The following is a 21,003-nucleotide window of genomic DNA, read 5'->3' on the forward strand; positions in this document are numbered from 1 at the left end:
AGGCCTGTTGTAACACATGCTGATATAAATACTTTAAGCAGATCAACTGAACTGAACAATTCCAGTTGATGAGTTTAACTCACAGAAAAGTAAGAGCTTTTATTCCCTTTTTAAACTGTAATGAGATCACGTTACATGATTAATTCAAAGCATCTGTGCAACATCTATCAATGTTTTAATCAGATGAATACTTTGATAAGAACATTAGTATTCAGTGTTAAGAAAGGATCTTTAAAAAAGTCGAAGATTATGCACATTTCTCATCCAGTGGGCACATCTACACATGCTACTAAAGCACCTAAATAAACTCTGGCGCAGTTTGCACCGGAGTCAGATGCTTTCTACGTGCAGCATCTTCATGTGCGCCCAGACTGCAGCAATTTGAGCTGGAACAGAGTAGCCTTGGTCTGGCAGGAGGCCTGGGGGGTCAGCCTCAGGCTCCAGGTGGTGATGCTGGGAGGTGGAGGTGTTGGTTGGGGTATGAGGGTGCTACAGTGTGGGGCTAGCTGGCAGGCAGTCTACACATGCATTTTGGTGCATGTAATTACTCAGCTGCAGGATAGCACTCGTCTCCGATCAGCACTATCCTACAGCAGAGTTAATTAATTTACCGTGCCCTAATAAGGGCACATGTGTAGACGGACACTTTACTGAGGAGCTAATCAGTAAATGTGTAGACGCACCTACTAAGTAACAGCTCAACTTAAAGTGTCACAAAACATGGAAACAAAAGCTAATGCAATGTGAATTTCTTTACTCACTTAGGGTGTATCTTCGAAAGGGCCTTTCCGAGAGCAGTTAGGTGAACTCCTCTGTAAACCTGGAGAAAAACATTTATATGAAATCTTTAAAATGTTTTACTGAGCCAAAATGTAAAGCACATACTTTGTTTGCTAATACCACTGGAATTTTAATACATTGCTTGTAAAAGGCTGTAAACAGTTAGCATCTCACAAGCACGTCAGTTCTATTTCTCTAGAACTGTGACACTCTGCCAGCACTCCAAACCACCAGCAAACCAACAAAAACAAGCATGTGTGAAAGAGTATGCAACTAAACATGTTAAAAATCATTTTTTTCATATTTTCAAGTATGCCTAAAGGGTTTGGATGCCCACTTTAAGTTAACATTTCCACTGGTAAATTAATAAAAAGTGGCAGAGCTAGTTATTAAGCTCAAATCTAGAAACTGGCAGGGAAGAACACCAATTGGAATGGATTTAGAATGACAAGAAATTGGAATGACAAGAACACCTATACTTTCCATGGAGTTTTTAACAGGATTGAACCCATCACAAATCTCTCATTTGCCAAAGGAAAATGAGGCAACTAACTTTATTAAGTGAGCAGAATCCAATATCATTAGGTAGGAATGGTTCTAAGGTGGGAGGTGTGGGTCATGCAGAAGGATGATGTATAGGGACCCTGACCACAGCATGGTCTTGAAGACAGGTGATGGAAATGATAGCAGAAACCACCAAAAAGACTAGTGCTTGAAATAACTGAAGCTTTTGCCTCTGCATTTGTGACAGAGCATGCAAAACAAATAAAGGGGACTGGATAACCACAGTATTAATGATGATAACACACACACACACACACACACACACACACACACACACACACACACACTGCCAGCATGCAGTGTTGATTACAATAAAAAATTCAGACTATCCCAAGTTATACAGAAAAAAAAATAGCAGCATTTGGACAGAAATATGCTAGCTACACTTCTGAAAGAGGTTGTTTCTGATGTCTTAGGCCTTGATCAAAAATACTGGCACGTGCATTTCATTTTAAAACACATTGATTCAATGGGTTTGTGTGATTAAAACTGACCAGCATATTTAAGCATTTTCCTGGATCAGGTACTTGCTTCAGCATTACCCCCAGAGGCAGAGGGGGAAGCAAGGGGGTGGGAATGAGGGAGGAAGGGGGAATGGGGTGGGGGGCATAGCATAACTCGTTATTAGGGGAGCAAGAGGGGCACCAGCCCCGGCTGCCAAGTTAGATGAACATACCCAGAGCTGCCCCATCATCATAGCTGCTCTGGGTGCAGAACTGCCTTGCTATTTCTTTGAGTACTTTGCTCTTTATGAAGACAGTAACATGGCAGGATGAGCTCAGTTTCATGGTAGGGGATCCTTGAATCTGTCTACATGGATCACTGCATATATCCATAAAGTAAGAATTATTTTCTTCATCCAAGAAAACAGTAACAGGATGCAGGAAAATAGGGAAAGGCTAAGTATAGTTATGAGAAAAAAAATCTTGTATTTCATTAAGAAAGCATACAAATGAAAAAAGACACACAATTAAAACAAAACCCATAATTAGAAAGTTCTCTCTCTTTTGGATATTTCATATCAGCCAAAATGAATGTGGAAGCTAATAAGGATTTCTAATTTGGTTGAATGATATCTAAAATTATCTTCCTATCTGCTGAATTAGTTGTATATTTTTTGTACAATTTCTCCCCAAATATGAAAATATTAAACTGTTCATTTCCAACTATTTCAACTATCCATTCATTAGCAAAGTTGAAGCATTTTGGTACAACTTGTGGAGGACAGACTGAAAGTCCTCTCATTCTATACCAGACAGAGACATTAAATCCTATGAATAGTCTTGACAGGAAAAGGCACGTAAATTAGTTACTGCCAAATGAACACAGACATTTGATAATTATGAGGGGAGTGCGAAGCTTTGGCCACTGATTTGATTCAGAGGAGATTCGGCCCAATTCAGTGGCCGAATCTCCAAATCCAAATTGAATCAGAAAACCCGTTAATCTCTCCGAATCAAATTGGAAGCCTTCGATTTGATTCAGAGAGATTCGGCAATTCAGACATAGACACAGCTTTTTATGTTTTTTCTACATACCTCAAGGTACCAGGCTTGGCTCGTGAATGCTGAAATGGTTGGGGCGGATGAAGTGTCCCACAGGAGTGTGGGGGGGTCCCCAGCACACTCGAAGGCAGACCTGGAAGTGAACCAGAAGCACTTCCGGTCCACTTCTGGGTCTGCCACAGAGCACGCAGGGGAGCCCTCCCCCTGGCTCAGCACCTGGTGCCTCCTAGGTCTGGGGGGGCACCCAGAATTCCCCCTGGCCAGTTGCTGAGCTGGGAGGGTCGGGGGGGGGGGAAGTCTGCCACTGAGTATGCAGGGGGCCCCCCGTGCTCCTGCGAGATGCTCCACCACCCCATCTCAGCTTTTATGAGCTGTGCCTGGTACCTTGAGGTATGTAGAAAAACATATAAAGCTGTGTCTATAGCCAAATCTCTGATTCTCCAAATTAGAACTGAATCTTCAGATTCGAATTCAGCCAAAGCAAATTGTAACGGTGATCCAAATCAGCAAATGGAATCACTATCCCCTGAATCAGGCCGAATCCTAATCCAAATCGAATACGGCCCACTTCGCATACCCCTAATAACTATTGCTACTACTTACATTAAATTTCTGTACAATTGAAACTGGGATTGAAATATGTAATAGTTCAGTCTTGTACAAAATACTCAGTCTTGTACAAAATAGAGTGATACAGATATATCCTCTGTCTTAAAATATCCTTTTCAAGTAACTTTTCCTTCATATGTAATATATTGCATATACCATACTAGGTTACCAGTAAGTAGGGTGAACCAATAAAGATTGTTTTTTTCCAATTCCAATGGCCAATTATTAACCAGCCATATTGGCCGATACTGATCCAATAGCTGATATGCAGCCTGGCTGCTTGGAAAGAGGCATCCAGCCGGTAAGTCTGTGGAGGGGAAAGGGTATGGGGGGAGGGATGGGGCATGAGTGAGGGCAGACCGTGGTCCCCACAGTGAGGGAGAGAGTGGGGCTGGGGCAGGAGTAGGTGCTGCCCAGCCAAGGCAGAGCAGGGCATGGGATGGGGCCACAGGTGGCTTGTCTGGCGGGTGAGGAAGGGAAGCGGCTCCCCATCACTTTGCACACCTCTAGGAGAGGCATATGTCCATGGGGCAAGGGTGAGCTGCCTGCTGCAGGCTCGGGGCCAGGGGCTGTACTTGCCTCTTCCCAGTGGGGGGGGCTAGGCCAGGACTGTGGGTGGGGTAGGGGCAGGGCAGGGCAGGGCGGACAGTGGAGGCACTGGGAGGGGTAGTTACAGGGAATTTTGGGGTGGCTGTAGCCCACCCCGTAGACACCCCTCCCAATGCCACCACCACCCACCCCAAGCTCAGGCCCAGCCTAGCCCCTGCCAGGAACAGGCTAGCACAGCCCCTGGCCCCAAGCCCACAGCAGGCAGCCCACCTTTGCCCTGTGAACAAATCTGGGGGGCACATGCCCCCCATGTCTCCCTTGGAGGTGCATACAGTGGTGGGGAGCCACCCTTCCTCCTCACCTCCTGCACTCCCTGGACTGTGGCTCCGCCCAGCACTGTGCCCCACCCCAGCTGGGCAGCACCTGCCCCTGCCCCATTCCCTCCCTCACCATGGGGGCCTTGATCTGCCCACCCACACCCCTTACCAATCCTATGCCCCTTTCCCCCCCACAGACTTACTGGAAAGACACTGCTCTCCAAGCATACCTGGCTGTGTGCATGCACACAGCATTTATCAATTACATTATTCGCTACACTGGCCAATAAAAGCCAACTGCCAATACTGTTAATTTGCCTTTTATCACTGCGAATCTGATATGAACCGATATATCAGTGCACCTCTACCAGCAAGCTTTTATATCAAATGCAAAGAAAAAATAACTTATTGCAAGCAAGTTGGTTGTTTTGGACCACATCATATCACTCTAACTTGCTCAATGTTTTTTTTTAGCCTTAGGGTACCATAGAATCGTAGAATCATAGGGCTGGAAGGGACCCCAAAGGATCATCAGGTCCAGCCCCCTGCATGAGCAGGAAAGACATCTGGGATCAGATGACCCCAGACAGGTGACCGTCCAGTCTTCTCTTGAAGACCTCTAGGGTAGATGATTGCACCACCTCTGGGGGCAGCTTGTTCCATAGTCTGGACACCCTAGTCATAAAGAAGTTTTTCCTAATGTTCAGCCTGAAACTATTTTCCTGGAATTTGTGGCCATTCTTCCTAGTTGTCCCCCAGGGTGCCCTGGTGAACAGCTGTTCACCGATCCCCTGATGTACACCTCTGATATAGTGGTAAGCCAAAATCAGGTCTCCTTTCAGCCTTCTTTTCTTTAGGTTGAAGAGTCCGAGGTCCCTCAGCCTCTCCTTGTATGACTTGCCATGCAAATCCCTGATCATATGGGTGGCCCTTCTCTGAACCCTCTCGAGCTTTAGCATGTCCTTGTTGAAGTGCGGTGCAAAGAACTGGATGCAATACTCCAGCTGCAGCCACACCAATGTTGAGTAAAGTGGGAGAATCACTTCTTTGGATTTACTGGAGATGCATCGATTGATTCATGCCAGAGTTTTATTGGCTCTAGTGGCTACTGCATCGCATTGCTGGCTCATAGTCATGCTGGGGTCTATTGTTATCCCAGATCCCTTTCATTTGTAGTGCTGGTCAGGTTAGCGATGCCCAGCCTGTAGGTGTGCTGCAGGTTCTTCCTTCCCAAATGCAGCACTTTGCATTTCTCTACGTTGAACCTCATCTGGTTCCATTCTGTCCAACATGCCAGCCTGTCTAGGTTTGCTTATATCTTCAGCCTATCTGTGGGTGTGTCTGCACAACCCCATATCTTAGTGTCGGCTACGAACTTGGCCAATGGGCTTTTCACCCCCTCATCCAGGTCATTGATGAAGATATTGAACAGCACTGGGCCAAGTACTGACCCCTGGGGTATGCCACTGCCCACATCTTGCCAGGATGACACTGATCCATTCATTTGGACTCTGTGTCCTACCCCGCAACCAGTTTCGCGCCTACTTGATGGTCCCGCAGTTGAGCCCAATATCGTCCAGTTTTTTGATCAGTACCTCATGGGATACAAGGTCAAAGGCTTTCTGGAAGTCACGGTATATGATATTCACCGCTTTTTTCTCGTCCAGGTGACGAGTCACATGATCATAGAAAGAAATTAGGTTGGTCAGACAAGACCTGCCCACAATGAAGCCATGCTGGCTGTCATTCAGTATCATGCATTCTGTAAGTTTGTCACATGTAACCTCTTTGATGAATGTTTCTAGGATTTTCCCTGGAATAGAAGTTAAGTTAATTGGCCTGTAGCTTCCCAGGTCTTCATGTTTCTCCTTCTTGAAGATGGACACAACATTGGCCCTCTTCCATTCCTCTGGGATTTCTCCAGAGGCCCATGATTTTTTAAAAACCTTTGCCAGGGGCTCTGCAATTATTTCGGCCAACTCTTGCAGCACTCTTGGGTGGAGTTCATCCGGTCCTGCTGATTTATATACGACTAATTTCTTTAACTGATCATACACCAGTTCTATGGCAATGGTGGGAATGGTGTCAATTCTGCCCTGCTTGTTCTGTGCCCTACTTGGCATGTTGTTCCCCATGGTCTTGTGACAGACCAAGGCAAAGTAGTCATTTAAGAGTTCCATTTTTTCGTGAGTGGTAGTGACCAGGTATCCTCAGGCATTGAGCAGCAGCCCCACACTTCCATTAGATTTCCTCTTACTCACTATATAGCTAAAGAAGGACTTCTTGTTGTCCTTGATTCTTGTAGCTAGTTTTCATTCGGTTTCTGCCTTACTTTGCCTAATCTGGTTTCTACAAGCGCGGGCCATTGTCAAGTAGTCTTCCTTAGCGGCTGTCTCCAGTTTCCATTGTTTGTATGCCTCCTTCAGTTTAGTACAAAAAACTAAGAAAAAACCTTACTAGTGAGGGCTGGATTTAGAAATAAAACAAAAAAGTAGAAAAAGAAAGTTTGAATTTGGGGAGACACTATCAAAAGTTCTAAAATAAAGCTAATTGTTAACAAAGTTACCTGTTCAGCAAATTATAAAAAAGTTACTATGCTAGGTATCATGGATGCATCTTTAGAAACCAACTACACTCTAACTTTTCACCTCCCTCACTGTTCTCCCTCTTCCTCCCTCCCTCTGCGCATACCAGCCACACTATTTTATTTTAAAGAACAAGAATTTAAGTTTCACTGAACCAGAAGACAAAATGTGTATTTACATTCAAGCCAGCACACCAAAGAAAACATTATAATTTGTTAGTTATATTAGTGGGAAAACAATTGTTCTGAAGTGAATACATAATATATAATACTACTAAATAAAAGTCCCTCACCTGAATCCACCTGTTCTGGAGTTTGCATGTAATGAAATCCAGATGTTCCTGTAATAAAACTGCTGAGCTGTGCCCTTAACCCATGTTCTCCCACCCCATGTTCTCCCACCCCAACACCTTACTCCAAGAATAGGCATAATATATCCTTACACATCATTAAAAAGTTTTAACTAAAGATTAAATTTTTATAATCCTTGTGATTCCCACAAAACTAAACAGAATAAATACCAAGGCATTAACAAGACCTACATTGTGAAAGAGGAAAATCCTTCTCAGCAGGTTACACAGCAAAGCAAACATCTGGGTGACCAATGAATTAAATTACTATTATTCCTTTACCAAAATGCCAACACAAGCTATCAGAGGTAAAATACAAAAAATGTATATGTAGCAGTTAAGGTATTCTTTAAATGAATTTCACATTTCTATAATTAATTTATGGCCATATTAATTAAACTTTTTAGTTTGAAAAAGCTTAACCCCACATGCACTGAAACTGATGAAAGCTTTTGCCTTTGGTTTTAATGGGAGTGATAAATGAAATTTATATTTTACATGTTCAGGACTTTCTGTGAACTCTAATTAGTTAAACCTTTATAATTCTCTTCTTTAGTACTATCACCCCTATTCTACAGGCCGGGATGCTATAGTAGAGAGATAAGGTAATTTTCTAATGGTAAAGTGAGTTGAGCCAATATGAGAGTTTAGAACTCATTAATTAATAATGCTATAGTCTTTTCATCACAGTGCATAACACACTTGCAATTAAACAATTGGCCTTTCTAATGTTGCAAAGAGAGGCCACAACTGTGATATGGTTATCTGTCCACAAATTCAACTGCAATGACACTGTAGGACCCAATCTGACCATATGGCCAACCTGGGTAACCAACACAATTACTACTAATATGGCAACAGGCAACTTACATGCTGAATGTGTCCCATTGTCAGATTTCTTGAGCTATCCAGGGCTTAGTTAATATCCTTACCAGTGGCATTTCTCCAGTTTTTTGTAACAAGCAAGAGAGCCCCTCAATGGCTATGAACTATTCTTATGTCTCTCTTCTTTCTAAAACAGTTTGCCTTAAACAATGAAGAGTCCTATCTTCAGCTCCCAAATCATTGTCCACAGCTTTCAGACACCCTGGATCCATGAAGCCATAAGATTCAGGTATGGAATACTTTGCCTGTAGGAACTGGAATGGAATAGCTCTGATATCTCAGATGCGAACAGCTAAGGAAATTACCTTTGAATGTAGTCTTAAAGACTATAATTGAAAATCCTTGATAAGATGTTAGCAAGTTACACATCATTTTGTTTAATTTCTAGGTAGTTGTGAGACTGTCTCACAGTAATATGTGACTATTCTAATGCAAATGTGCTACATATTTTATTTCTGAGATAGAAATAGATAGTGATTTATAGCAAGAGCTACAGACCCAGACCCACATGCTATGTGTACAGACAAGCACCCAGGCTTTCACCCCACTACATGGGCTGCCCAGCACACCTGCCTTCACCACTCCCCCACCCCAGCACAGGCAACCAGTTTCCCCTTCTCTCGCAACTGTGAGCACTATGCAAGCTATCCAGGCTCCCTCACTGCCCCGTGCATAGTGTGGGCAGGCTGACCAGCTTCCTCCCATTCCTGTCCATTTGCTCCATGCAGGCCACCCCTCCACAACACAGGCAGCACCGTATGCACCTCACTTGGCTGCACGCACCACTCACCTGCAGTACGAGCAGTCCAGTTCCTTTCTTTGCTGCACAGGCAGCTTGGGCAATCCAGCTCCCTCCCAGCCACTGGAGAAGATCAGCAGGGGAGGGGGAGAGGGAGGGGGAGAGAGAGGCGGGGGAGAAGAGTGGCAGTAGGGTGGGAGCCCATGGGCCACAGGCCAAACTTTCAGGGGCTGTATATGGTCTGTGGGTCACAAGTTGGAGAGCTCTGATTTAAAATATTACTTTCCATTCCAGATCTGCTTCATGCAAACCAAAAAACAAGTCACCAGATGTCATTTCTAACCCATTCTGTATAAACTAGAGGTTAAAAAAGTCTGCATTCCTTTCCCCAAACCCTGGACCACTTAGTACTCTGGCACCACAACAAGTTAACTGTGTCGCTTACCTGCTATTTGTAGTATTTTTGATATATGGGTGGAAAGCATTTGAAAATGCTTTTTTTGCAATTAGAATCCAAAAGAAATTCCCTCATTCATTCTCAAAGGTCTTATCCATACTTTTGTGAGTGATATAAAGATTTCACAACTGAACCAAAACAAAATATTTAAATGAATGATCAGCCAACTATAGCATAAAGCATTTCAATATACACAATACTCAATATACTGCCTATGGCCAATCATGATGGATGCTCAGTTCCTTTCATAGGGAACATCTTTCACAGGTGTTTGCCTCAGTAGCATAACAAGGGGCATTTGAGTGGAGCACTAGCCCTGGGCACACATTTAGAGGGGTGCCATAATGGCAGCTCCCTTGGAGAGTCCACACCACAGCAGCAGCAGTAGCCTACCATCATTGCTGTATCATCACAGCAGCTGGGTGCAGAGACATTGCATCACTGTAGCAACAACGGAGGGGTGGGCAGACTACACAATGGTAGTAACTGCCAGGGACTTTGAGACCTTGGGCTGGCTAAGACTGACTCTCCTCACCCTCCAGTGCTCAGAAACTGTCCCTGACTCACTCAGGAAGGGCTTTACCCAAGGTGCATAACTTGCTAGTTATGCCTTTAATTTGTCTTTATTATCTGACAAACGATTTGATCAAATAAACTATTTTTAAATACAATTAACTTTGATGGGGCAGCTAACTGAATATTTATAAAACAGGATTAAATTCTGCTTACCAAGAGACTATGGTTCAGGACAAGATACAAGAGTGTCTAATAAATTCAGTAAATCTTAATTTTAAACTCTGATAAGCTGGATGTACAATATAACAAAAACATCTGGCATATGTTTTCTCTAATTTGTAATAAATAACTGTAACTTACAAGCTAAACTTTAAGGTTTCAAGATCTTAGAGGGAATTTGATTCCGTTATTCATTATTTTAAAAAAGATAAGTAGAAATTGCATTTTGATCAGATAAACCTAGAATAAGTCTGATCCTCTCTTCATTCCTAAGATAGTTTACTTCAGTTAAACAAAATAGCACATAAGGATAAATCTAAAGTCTAAATCCAACTTGACCTTCATATGGGTAAATGGCCAGAATATGGCTAAAATGGCTGGCCAATGTTAATTTAGTTACACAATGAGATCCAATGAATTTTATCCTGGATTCCAAGAGCACAGTATACCATTCCTGATGAAGTTGTTTCATTCAGCAGCCAAGATGCGGCGGAAGGGGAACAACCCAGAAGGAGCAGGGCTCGGTGAAAATGCACTGCTCTGGACGGGAAAAGAATTCTGGCTCATTCTCCTACACCCATTGTTGTCTACCTATTTTATCCAAAGATTATTAAATGAAAAAAATGCAAAAACATCACTGGGGGTAGGAACAAGGGGAAGAACCCATATTAAATGTATAGAAATGGTGAAAGAGAAAGAGATGTCAAAGGGCTGCCAAGTGAAGCCTAAAAAATGATGAGAGCTCCTGAATTTCAGGTCTGCTGTTAACATAGAATTGACAATGCTGTGTGCTCACTGAGATTCACTTACATTCACTTCATATAAGTGCACAGTCTTTTTTTCAGTCTCAAGGCTATATACTTAAATAGTATATACTGCACTACCACATTTAAGAAAATCATAGGCTATTTTCAATTGCTAACATCCTGCCAACCAATTATCAATTACCCTCTCAATCTTAGGTGGTAAATTTCCTTAGATGTCAGATATATCACAATCTGCTCTTACCAAATATTACTTTTACTATGCGGCCTTTTTGGCAATAAACTGGACTCTAGTTTTTTCGAACAGAATAACAAGAGAGCAGTAGTGTAACAGGAGGCTCTCTCGAGGCTGGCCTTCCATTGGCATGCCCACCTGTTTCTGGGCCAACTGCCCACCTCCTCTCCTGCCACACCTTGTTGTTTCTTAATTGGTTCTAATAAGGCAGGAGGCTGCCCATTCTTGCCCTGATGCCAGGGGGCGCTATCTGCAGCTCTGTTCCTCCCCTACACCACAGCCCAAGCCTCGCAGATGGCATCCAGGTGACATACTGCTCCCAGCCTACAGCCAGACCAAGCTTAGCCCTCATAGTCAGGCCTCAAACACACACACATTCTTACCGCCCTCCTCACTAGGGCCACTCACACTCTACCCTCTCTCACAGGGTCTCTTTCATGCATCAACAACTTGTACTGCCTTGGTTTCAGAGTGGGCCAATTTGGCAGTAGGCTTTACCTAGCGCACCCCTTTGGTGGCAGATGTACCGTCTTTTGGGCCTCTCCCACAACCCTCACCAGGGTAGTGGCCAGCCAATTACCTGACCAGGGCCAAGCTTGCCCTGGCCCCTCCCGAGGCAACCCTATAGACACTCACATACACATACTGGATTCCCAGCCCTCTGGTTTCCCCCTCACTGGGGCTCCACATCTCCACTCCCTCACTGGGGCCATGGGGCTTCCCTCCCTGGTGGGGGCTCAGGTGGCTGTAGCTGTGCCTGGCCCCCTTGTACCCACAGTGTTGTGGGGTCTAGGGGTTAAAGCACCCCAACCTGCCTTCCACCGGGGTGGTAACTGGCCTGGTATTTCCTGAGGGCTCCCACACCACTAGGAGCCCCACCAGGCCACCCATCCTCAGCAGGGGGCAGTTTTAGTCATGCCCAGGAGCCTCTGAACCATCCCTTTAAACTCCTGCCCTTACCTCCAAGATGTTTTGTACAGCCTTTCAGACAGGTGATGGTTCTGCCTGGCCTGCCAGCACCGAACTGCTCCATCTATATAGGCGGCCAGAGTTCTAAAATGGCCACCGTAATCAAGCACCTGCTGGCTGTTTGGCTTATCCCTTAAAGTGACAGGCACCAACAGTGCCCTGCCACAAGTAGGGACACATAAAAGAGAGCAGTAGGGACACTTTTTATTGACAAAGGAACATGAATAAAGTCCTTTCACTGTTAGGAATGTTAACATGGGACCTAGATGGTTCAGAGAAATACAATTTTGCATTTCAATTTTTGTTCAGCACACTAGTGAAGTGGCTTGGTAATCTACTTTAATATCTAATAGGAAGATGCCTGTTTTACATACAAAAATGTCCCATCATAATTGGCACCAGTTAGAACCTTTTCTGGCATGGTCTGACTAAAACAGCACAACAATGAATTATGCCTGTGGTTTATATATCCTGTAAACAGAGGTGTTCAGTGCTTGCAATCTACAGCTGCTAACAACAACTACATTCACAAAAACTAGACCAGATTGCTGTAATTCTATAATCATAGTGCTCTATTTATGGCAAGAGAATTTTTAATTGGGCCCTTTAGTACTTAGCATTTACCAGTTTGTTGACTACAAAAAGCTATTAACAGAAACAAAAATATAGGAGAGTACACATTAGAGAAATGAGAAAGAGGGGGATAATGCTAAGCATTAAGGAGAAAGAAAACCTGTGATCAAGGTTATCAGCACTTTCCTCCTCAAGGCCCATTCACAGATATTAACACATACAACTAAGTGCAAGCTGTCACCTTATCACAGTAACACCACAGTAGGCTGGGTTAAAATAAATCACTGAGAAGCTGGTAAACTGATTCTCCAAAATCTTTAGTCCTAAAAGGCAATTTCAGATCTCTGCATGTTGCTGGGAAAAGATACTATCTTTGTTTCTCTTAACCATCAATTCCAGATTTGTTTAATTTCCTTATTTTTCCTCTCATTTGAACTATAAAAAATGCAATTCGTAAGTATAAATTACAAAAATAAGGCAAACAAACATACAAGCCTTCTCTTTGTTTTCAAGTTCTCTTATCAGCTATTCATGTTACAGTTTTGCCAAATTACAATATGGACAATTTAGCATATTTAAATCTGACCCCACAAGTGAACCTTCAATAGAAATTATAATTGACCAGTTCAACACATGAGCCTCAAAACTTTGGACTTGGGCCAAAACCTAGTAATATTGCTCAGAATGCCTGTCACTATGTGACTAAGGCTTTGTACTTACTCTACAACTTGTGCACCAGAGCTACTATATAGGATACTTCCTGGAAATAATGCTGTATAATTGGGAATTTCCTAATTTTAGTTTGGTCTTCAGAAATCAGAGCTCTGAGAAGTTCAGAGATAGAAAGTGTCGAGGAACATTTCCTGTATGGATACTCCTTATTGCTCCCATTTCAACTTCTCCATGGCTCAAATAAGACAATTGGATGTATTTATATTCTTTCACAGAGACTAATAGGTATTGCATTTAGAGTAGAGCAGGGCAAATACTATTCACAAGCATTCAATCATATTCTGAACAGCTGTTGACTTTTAATGTGGTTCATATCCCTCACTATTTAGATGAACAACATTTTACCCCCCATGAGCATTTAGAATATTGTACAAACAAGTTTCAGTCATATCAGGAAGTAGAAACAATACCAGCAAACCATAATATACAACAACAAAGTGCAAGATAACAGTTCAAAGAACTCAGCGGCTGACATTTCTCCATATACCGTTCAAACAATTAAACTAAAGCTGTTTCCAGGAAAACAGGACAGTCTGAGTGACTATTTAAATTACATGAGAAGAAACTGCTTCATTGAAGTGGAGTATGTGCTGAGGTCAAAGTGGAGTATGTGCTTTAGCCTTTCAGCAGGACTACATAGGGGTCTCATGCTGTTGACATCACCCCGATTAATAAAAACAGAATAAAGGCAGACTCATTGACCACTCGTTAATCCTGTGTGAGGGCACATTTGAACAGTAATGGTTTAACTAAATATTTTTACACTGTCTTATTTTGAAGAGAAGCACTTTCACTCTTCTTTGTCTCACCATTTTGAAAGCTAGCTTCATTGCTCCCACACAAACAGACCTGTCTATTCTGCACATCATGAGTGAAACTCTAGCTCCACACAACTAAATGGGAGAACTCAACTGACTTACATGGAACCAATATTTCACCTCTAATGCCTCAGACTTCTCTAACTACTTTCCCTTGAACATGTCAGAAAAGAACAAATTCAACCACAGCTGCCCCCAACCCCACTAAAAGACTAAGGTGAGGCAGGAAGCCCCACAACATCCTGCAAGGATCATTGCCCTAGTCCATTGTCAAAAGGGCTCACTACTGGCTGAAACTGTTGCATGTGTTGTAGTCCCAGGGTGGTCAACCTGCAAGTTGTGTTTCACAAGTGGTACAAGTGGCCTCTGTGTGTGGCATGTGGCAGATTAGAAAAGGGACATTTCTTTGGCTTTTTTAACAAACTTTAAAAATGGATTCTCCTTTAAAGTGGAAAACCGTGGGAAACCGTGGGTCTTCCCTTGCAGGTTGGCAGAGTACCCTTGCTGGCTGCTTGGGGGTTGGAGGCAAAGGGCACTGGGTCAGGAGCAAGGGGCACTGGGTTGGGACTGGCCATCAATTTTTACAAATGGGTCCTGGTACAGAAAAGGTTAAGAAACATTAAGTTAGGGAACACAGCACAGGAACCAGAAAGCAGAGCAGCTGATCTGGCAGGGAAAGGGGACTGCAGTGGCACTGGGGGAGGTGCAGGGCTAATTCATGGCATGCCTGCCAAAGACATTGGCTCCCACTGTTGTAGTCCAAGCCTTCATGATGCAGGGGGGCAGGGGGAGAGGAAGAAGGGCATATCCCCTTGGACAAAGAGCCTTTAAACAGAATATTTGACAAAAATTTTAATGCTCTTTAAAGAATATTCAGATTATCATAGAAAGTCTTTATGCTGTTCCACAAGTTGCACATACAAACACTAAGATGACCTTAGTAAGGGCTGAAGTATTGGTTTCATCTAACAGTAAATAAAAGGAGCAAATTCAAATATTGTGTCATTTCAGATTCAAAAGATCACATTATAATTTTCTAAGAAATAAAGCAAAATTGAAGTAATCAGATAAAAAAGAAATAGTGGTACTGAGGAAAAGGGGGCCCTTCATCTCACAATACAATTTTGTTATGCTTACATTTAACTAAATAAGAATCTCACTCATTAGTTTTCTTTCTCTGGTTTTCCAACCCATGAAGAATCTCCCACAACTCGCAGAACTGGAAGTCACGGCAACTGTCATCTCTCATCCAGCCTGCTCTTCCAACAAGGGCTTACAAGCCCATAAAGTGGTATTTCTTTGATGTTAGACAGAGGAAAGGGAAATGAGTTAGCCACTGTTTGGTAGGAGTTAAAATTGTACTGCAGATGGAGAAAGAGCCAACTCCTGAGAGAGAGGGAATTCAAACAGCCACTAAGAAGTATGTTAACTGTGGTTTTGTTCACCACAAAGAACCTATTCTTTGACTTTTTAATTTTTGTCATTCTAGGCTTACTCTGGAGCCAGTTTGTTTAACCACTGCTATAAGACCATCCTCTTCATTTTCAGAAAATTACAGTCTGTTCTGGCAATACAATAAATAAAAACCTCTGGGTTTTATAGGCTCTTTGTCATCAGCTTTGTAAAGCTGATACACAGTTCTGTTTCAAAGCTGTGGCAACACACTTCAGTTCTTTGCAGGAAGTCCTGTCTCTACTCTGAAATACATTTGTCTGGGTATTTCATCAAATTAAGTTTGCATGAATGGCAAATAAATTTGTTACAACAACATTATGAGCTCTTCATGAGAGTTTATTTCTCTAGATTTCTATTCCTCTTTTTCACTGCCCAAAACTTTTCCTGTTACTACAGGATATTCCTCTATTGAAAGAAACAGATATGCAAACACACACCTTATACACTTGATTTATCCAGACAAAAAACATGGATGGATCCGAGACCTTTTTTCTTTTAATTTTTTGAGATAATTACAAAAGTCACTCAAAAGAAGGAGGAGAAAATAACATTTTATTGTTGGATTTTACTATTTTTCTTATACAATGATTTCTTGAAGGCTGAACTGGAATCCAGTAGACTATGTTATAGTTATACCACAAGGCCATCTTCACATGATAGCGAAGCTGGCAAGTTGATGGGAATGAAAGAGTTAACTTTAGAATACAATACATGGAGTTGATCCTCCACCCCATCCTACCACAAACACACAGGTGTCTCTACCATAAGGACATGGATAGGCTGGATAACTCAACATGAAGGGCCAGTTCCTAGTCTAACTATTCAGCATTTAAGTGTAATCCACATTACCTGGATCTTTGAAAATCTAATGAACCTTCATCCTGTCCTTAAAAGGAAGCTACAAAAGGTGGAGAGGAGGAAAGGACCCACCCACACTGTACTCTGATGGTTTTTCAGGATAGAATAGGATGACTCCTAGATATTTAAACCCAAAAGTGCTACTTAGATGCCTAGTAGGTGGAATAGGATCTGGCCTTCAGTGTTCCATCTTTGGCTGAAAGAGCCAGGACTAATTCTTCAATGACTGTACTTTTCCATTAACAATTAATGCATCTGGATTATAGAATTTTTGGCCACTTATCACAGAGGTAACACAAATATGAAGTTTCAATCACTGAAATTATACATTTTACAAGGTGAAAATTCACATGAGAAAAATGGAAATAGCAAGTCATCAGAAAAAGTCCCAGAGTCCAGGAATTTTTCAATGAAATTCAAAAGGGAATGTTTACCCAACCCCAAACTTTTTAAGCCTAAAGGAAATGCTATTTTTAATTCTTTGATATCTTTTCCTTTCCCTTTGGGTAGCAAATGCAAAGTACAATTGTTGGTTTATCCTCAGTTGGCAAATACTAAGGCAGTTTAGACCTGATAGGTTCTCAATATGTTTTACAAAAACTGTGAAAGTATTCTTTCTACTCATGGACATATTAGTGTGTCACACTCGATCAGGTGTGGTCAGGGATGATATAGTACCAGTCATATCAGGCTCCCTCAGTTTGAATGGCCCATGTGCACCCTGTCAAAATACTGTTTATATTACTACTACTTCTAACAACTTCGTTAATTGTAAAAGAGAGATCACAGGCTTCGATTCTCAGTAACATAGGACTCTTCCAGGTTTACTGATCACAAACAAGACTAGGCATTAACATCATGCCCCATTCAGGCACAGCACTAGCCTGATCATCTGCAAGCAGCATAAAACACAGCCTCAGTGCAAAGAATTCAGGGTTTCCAAGCCCCATTTACATATCGATCCAAACAATGCCATGCTTACAGCACACGTCACAGTTCTCATAAAATATGGAAACATTTTTAAGTGACATCATTCGCATCTGGTTCTCACCTGACATCGCACCAGATATTGTGACCTTCTCATCAGATAGGGAAATGTGCTTACCAGGTCACTCTGATCTCTGTTTTGATGTCTTGGGCCCATCTTATCCATTGTTTTCCATCTGTTGACCTTCTGAACTGCTCAAAATATGCCTAGTTTTTCCAACATTTCTGCTTAGCCCATGTAAAGTCTATTTTCCAGCCATGAAGGTCTATTGCTCAGGCTGTTACTGAGGCTTTCTTTGGTTCATGCTGTTAACAGGCCTCTTTACAATTACTATACGTGCTGGTCAATGGTTGTATTAATCCATACTCCACCAAGGACTACACAGAGTTAATGTTTATTATTCTCATTCATTAATACACTTATGGGCTCAGACCAAAGAAAAGGTTCTTTTCTTTTCTTAAAGGAACATCAATTATTTGCAACTATTTTCTAAATAGTATGTGAAATCTTGGCCCCATTTCAGGTTAACAGGAGTTTTACTACAGACTTCAATGAGGCCAGAATTTTGTCCTCTGATTTAAGCTTAAGCTCTTACTGAAATGAGTTTAAATATTAAATGCTCAAGATTGTAATTTGCTCACTGTCACCTCACTAGACCACTGTCATGAATGTTCTTGGTACTATATGTAGCTCAAACACATTTAGTGTGTATAGGCCTAAGATCTGCAGATGTGCGCTCCCATCATCAGGAAACCATAATATCATCTTCAGTAGATGATTTAAAAAATAAATATTTAGTCTGTCGGAAGCCAGCCTTCACTCTTGGAAAAACATGCATTTCCAAGCTTAAGAGTGGCATGAAAAGGGCCAGTCTCTACCAAAAGAGGGGTGAGAAGTCAAAAAGTGTCAGGTAAACAAATCCGTGTGGCAACAGCAAAAACATTTGTTTTCCGCTTGCTCTTTGCGTTCCCACTCCTCCGTTGTTTGGATTGTCTCCAACATTAATAACTTGACTTTTCATGCCACTCACCTTGGAAATACATTTGCCCATCATGATTTTTCTACCAAGCAGATACTGACCTTTTGTTCATATATTTAAATGGATTTACCTGTTAACATGGCATTTCCTCACTGTTCTCACTTACCGGTTTATCTTGAAGGCATGGGTCAGTTTGTATTTTTTATGAGTCAGATGTTAAACAACAAAGCAACCACGCATTCTGAGGAAACAATGAATTTATAATTAAAATAAAGTATCTGCTGGAAGTAGTGAGTTGAAAATAATGAAACTACCCCCCACCCAAGAAAAACCCTATTACATTTCAGGTGGTATTCTACCCCAGGTTCTTACGTTTTAAGGGGTAAAATAAAACCTTTTTCTATGGAAGCTTCTTCCATTTGCACAGCTTTGAAAAAGGCAGGAGAATGTATCAGGAGATGTATCTCCAGAAGAATATTAACATTGAGGGGACTCCATCAGGAACACCATTACAGTTCTTTGGGTTGGTCTAATAAAAGATATCAAATTCACCCAAGGAACCTTGTCTGCCTATTACAGTTCTTGTTATTTTTTCCCTAAAAAAAGTTAAATTCAAACTGGAATATGTACCAAGAAAGGCTACCAGTATGAACAGGGGAAATGACAGCCCATCTCATTATAAGACAAAGTATGTATATATAGAACACCACAAGGGTATGTGTCTATACTATAATACATTTATGCTGCTTCTGTTTTTGGTATCAGAGCTAACTAGCACTTCACTGTCTTGATTCACCCTAAAAGACTGTACCTTGTTTAACAAAATGGGGGCTGAAAGGGGTGACACAACTGTTTTCAATAAACATATTAGGAAAAAAACCCACCAAGAAGGGAGAAGAGCTATTTTAAGAGGCTAAAAAAGACAAATGTTGGCACAGAAAGAAACTGGACTTGAACAGGTTTTGGTTAGAAACCTAATTTACTTTTACCCAAAGAGTCAAATTTTGGAGCAGCCTTCCAAAAGGAGAGTGAGTGAAATAAATGTGCCTAATTTTAATATTAGTGTCCTGGGGAAATAAAAAGAGAGGTGCTGGAGCGGCCTCCCACGGTGGGACCTGAGGCAGGGGCAACCTGCCCAAGGAAAGAAAGAAAGAGCCCTGAGAAGAGGGTGTACTTAATTCCTGCAGGGAAGGGAGAGCCACACCGAGAAGGGCCGCTGGTGCGGTTCGTGGGCCTGCTTTTATTGCTGGCTGGCGGCGGTGCCAGCGGATGACATCACAAAGACCTGCCACCCAGCGGATTCAAAAGCTGGCGGTGAAAGGATGGCGGAGGAGACGGAAGGGACGTTGGGGGGGTGAAGTTGCTCTCCAGCATACATCCCAGGAAGACCTGCAGCCCTGGTAGGGGCAGCACAGAGACCCTCTGAAAGGGTCTCACCCACAATGGGGAGAAGGGACGACGTCGAGGGATTGAAGAGGATCACGGATATCAGACCCGTGAGTGGGGTGGGCAGAAGCTCACACCCAGATTCTTTCATTATTTTCTTTTTCCTTTTGTCCCACTTTGATTTTGGAGGGACCTGGAGTTATGACTAAAGGAAGACCCTCCACGGGTCCAGGGTCACAACAGAAGATCTGGGAAGAATTGATAGGAGCTTTGGAGGAAGGTCAGGCACTAAGGCGGAGACAATCATACGCCTCTCGGCCATCCAAGATAGGCAAATTGAGGAACAGGGTGACGACCCACCATCCAACAATCCGGAGGGCTGGCGCATGGCTGGGGTGTAGGGGAGGTGGAGCCCCAAGACATCTGCAGCGGGTAGTATCCGGAACAGTGGGAAACCCTAGGAAGGAGCCCCCCCCCCACCGAAAAGGAGAAGACCAAGTCATGGCAGGAGAGTGCCGGGCTTCCCTCAGGGTGGAGCGTGACCTAATATCTCAGTTTCAGGAACATACCCCTCGGCCGGAGTCGAGTGAACGCTTGAAGGCCACCCAAGAGTGCCTGTATGAGGCCAGATGGAGGCAATTAGTTTTAATTTTCTTATGTTAAACCACCTGAAAACCCAAGGTAAAAAATAAAAACACAAGCTGCTGATAGATTTGCAATTAAAGGTAGATCCCCAATCCCATCAATTGTGCCTTCATGCCATGCCATGAAATTTCCTTTACTGAATGTGTGGCTGGTGCGCACCAGGGGCTAAGAGTGCTGATCAGCCAATCAGCCTCGAAGGGCTCCAGTGAGCTCCGCACTCCCAGCCTTGGGAGCACACTGGAGCCTCGAAGGCTGATTGGCTGATCAGCACTCCTACCCCAGGAGCACACCCAAATCTTGAAGGGCTGTTGTGTGCTCCCCAGGCTGGGAGCTCCCATCAGCTGATGGCTCAGAACACACCAGCCACACATTAAATTTAAGGCAGGATGGGAACAAGCCACAAAATTATTACATATATTTTGTGTAATAATTTTGTGGCTTGTGAAGTATTAATCACATTTTAAGCATAACATCTGTGGGGTCACACACATGCCCCCTTTTATAAGGGTATATAACATGGTGTTAAT

At 42.7% G+C, this 21,003-nt stretch overlaps 1 protein-coding gene across 4 annotated transcripts in view; it reads right to left on the reverse strand.

Annotated features, from left to right (window-relative positions):
• LHFPL2 (LHFPL tetraspan subfamily member 2) overlaps positions 1-21,003 on the reverse strand; it is a 203,115-nt gene that overhangs the window by 97,179 nt on the left and 84,933 nt on the right. For 2 of the 4 annotated variants that reach the window (XM_059725109.1, XM_059725111.1), the window contains one exon: positions 762-820. The exons of 1 other annotated variant lie outside the window; for it this stretch is intronic. The gene's annotated coding sequence lies outside the window, so the exon portion shown is untranslated. Of the gene's footprint in view, positions 1-761; positions 821-18,611; positions 18,687-21,003 lie in introns of all 4 variants that reach the window. One more of the 4 variants, XM_059725110.1, reaches the window with a different exon arrangement.

The sequence above is a fragment of the Alligator mississippiensis genome, chromosome 3 (assembly GCF_030867095.1).
Source record: "Alligator mississippiensis isolate rAllMis1 chromosome 3, rAllMis1, whole genome shotgun sequence".
Classification (NCBI taxonomy): domain Eukaryota; kingdom Metazoa; phylum Chordata; order Crocodylia; family Alligatoridae; genus Alligator; species Alligator mississippiensis.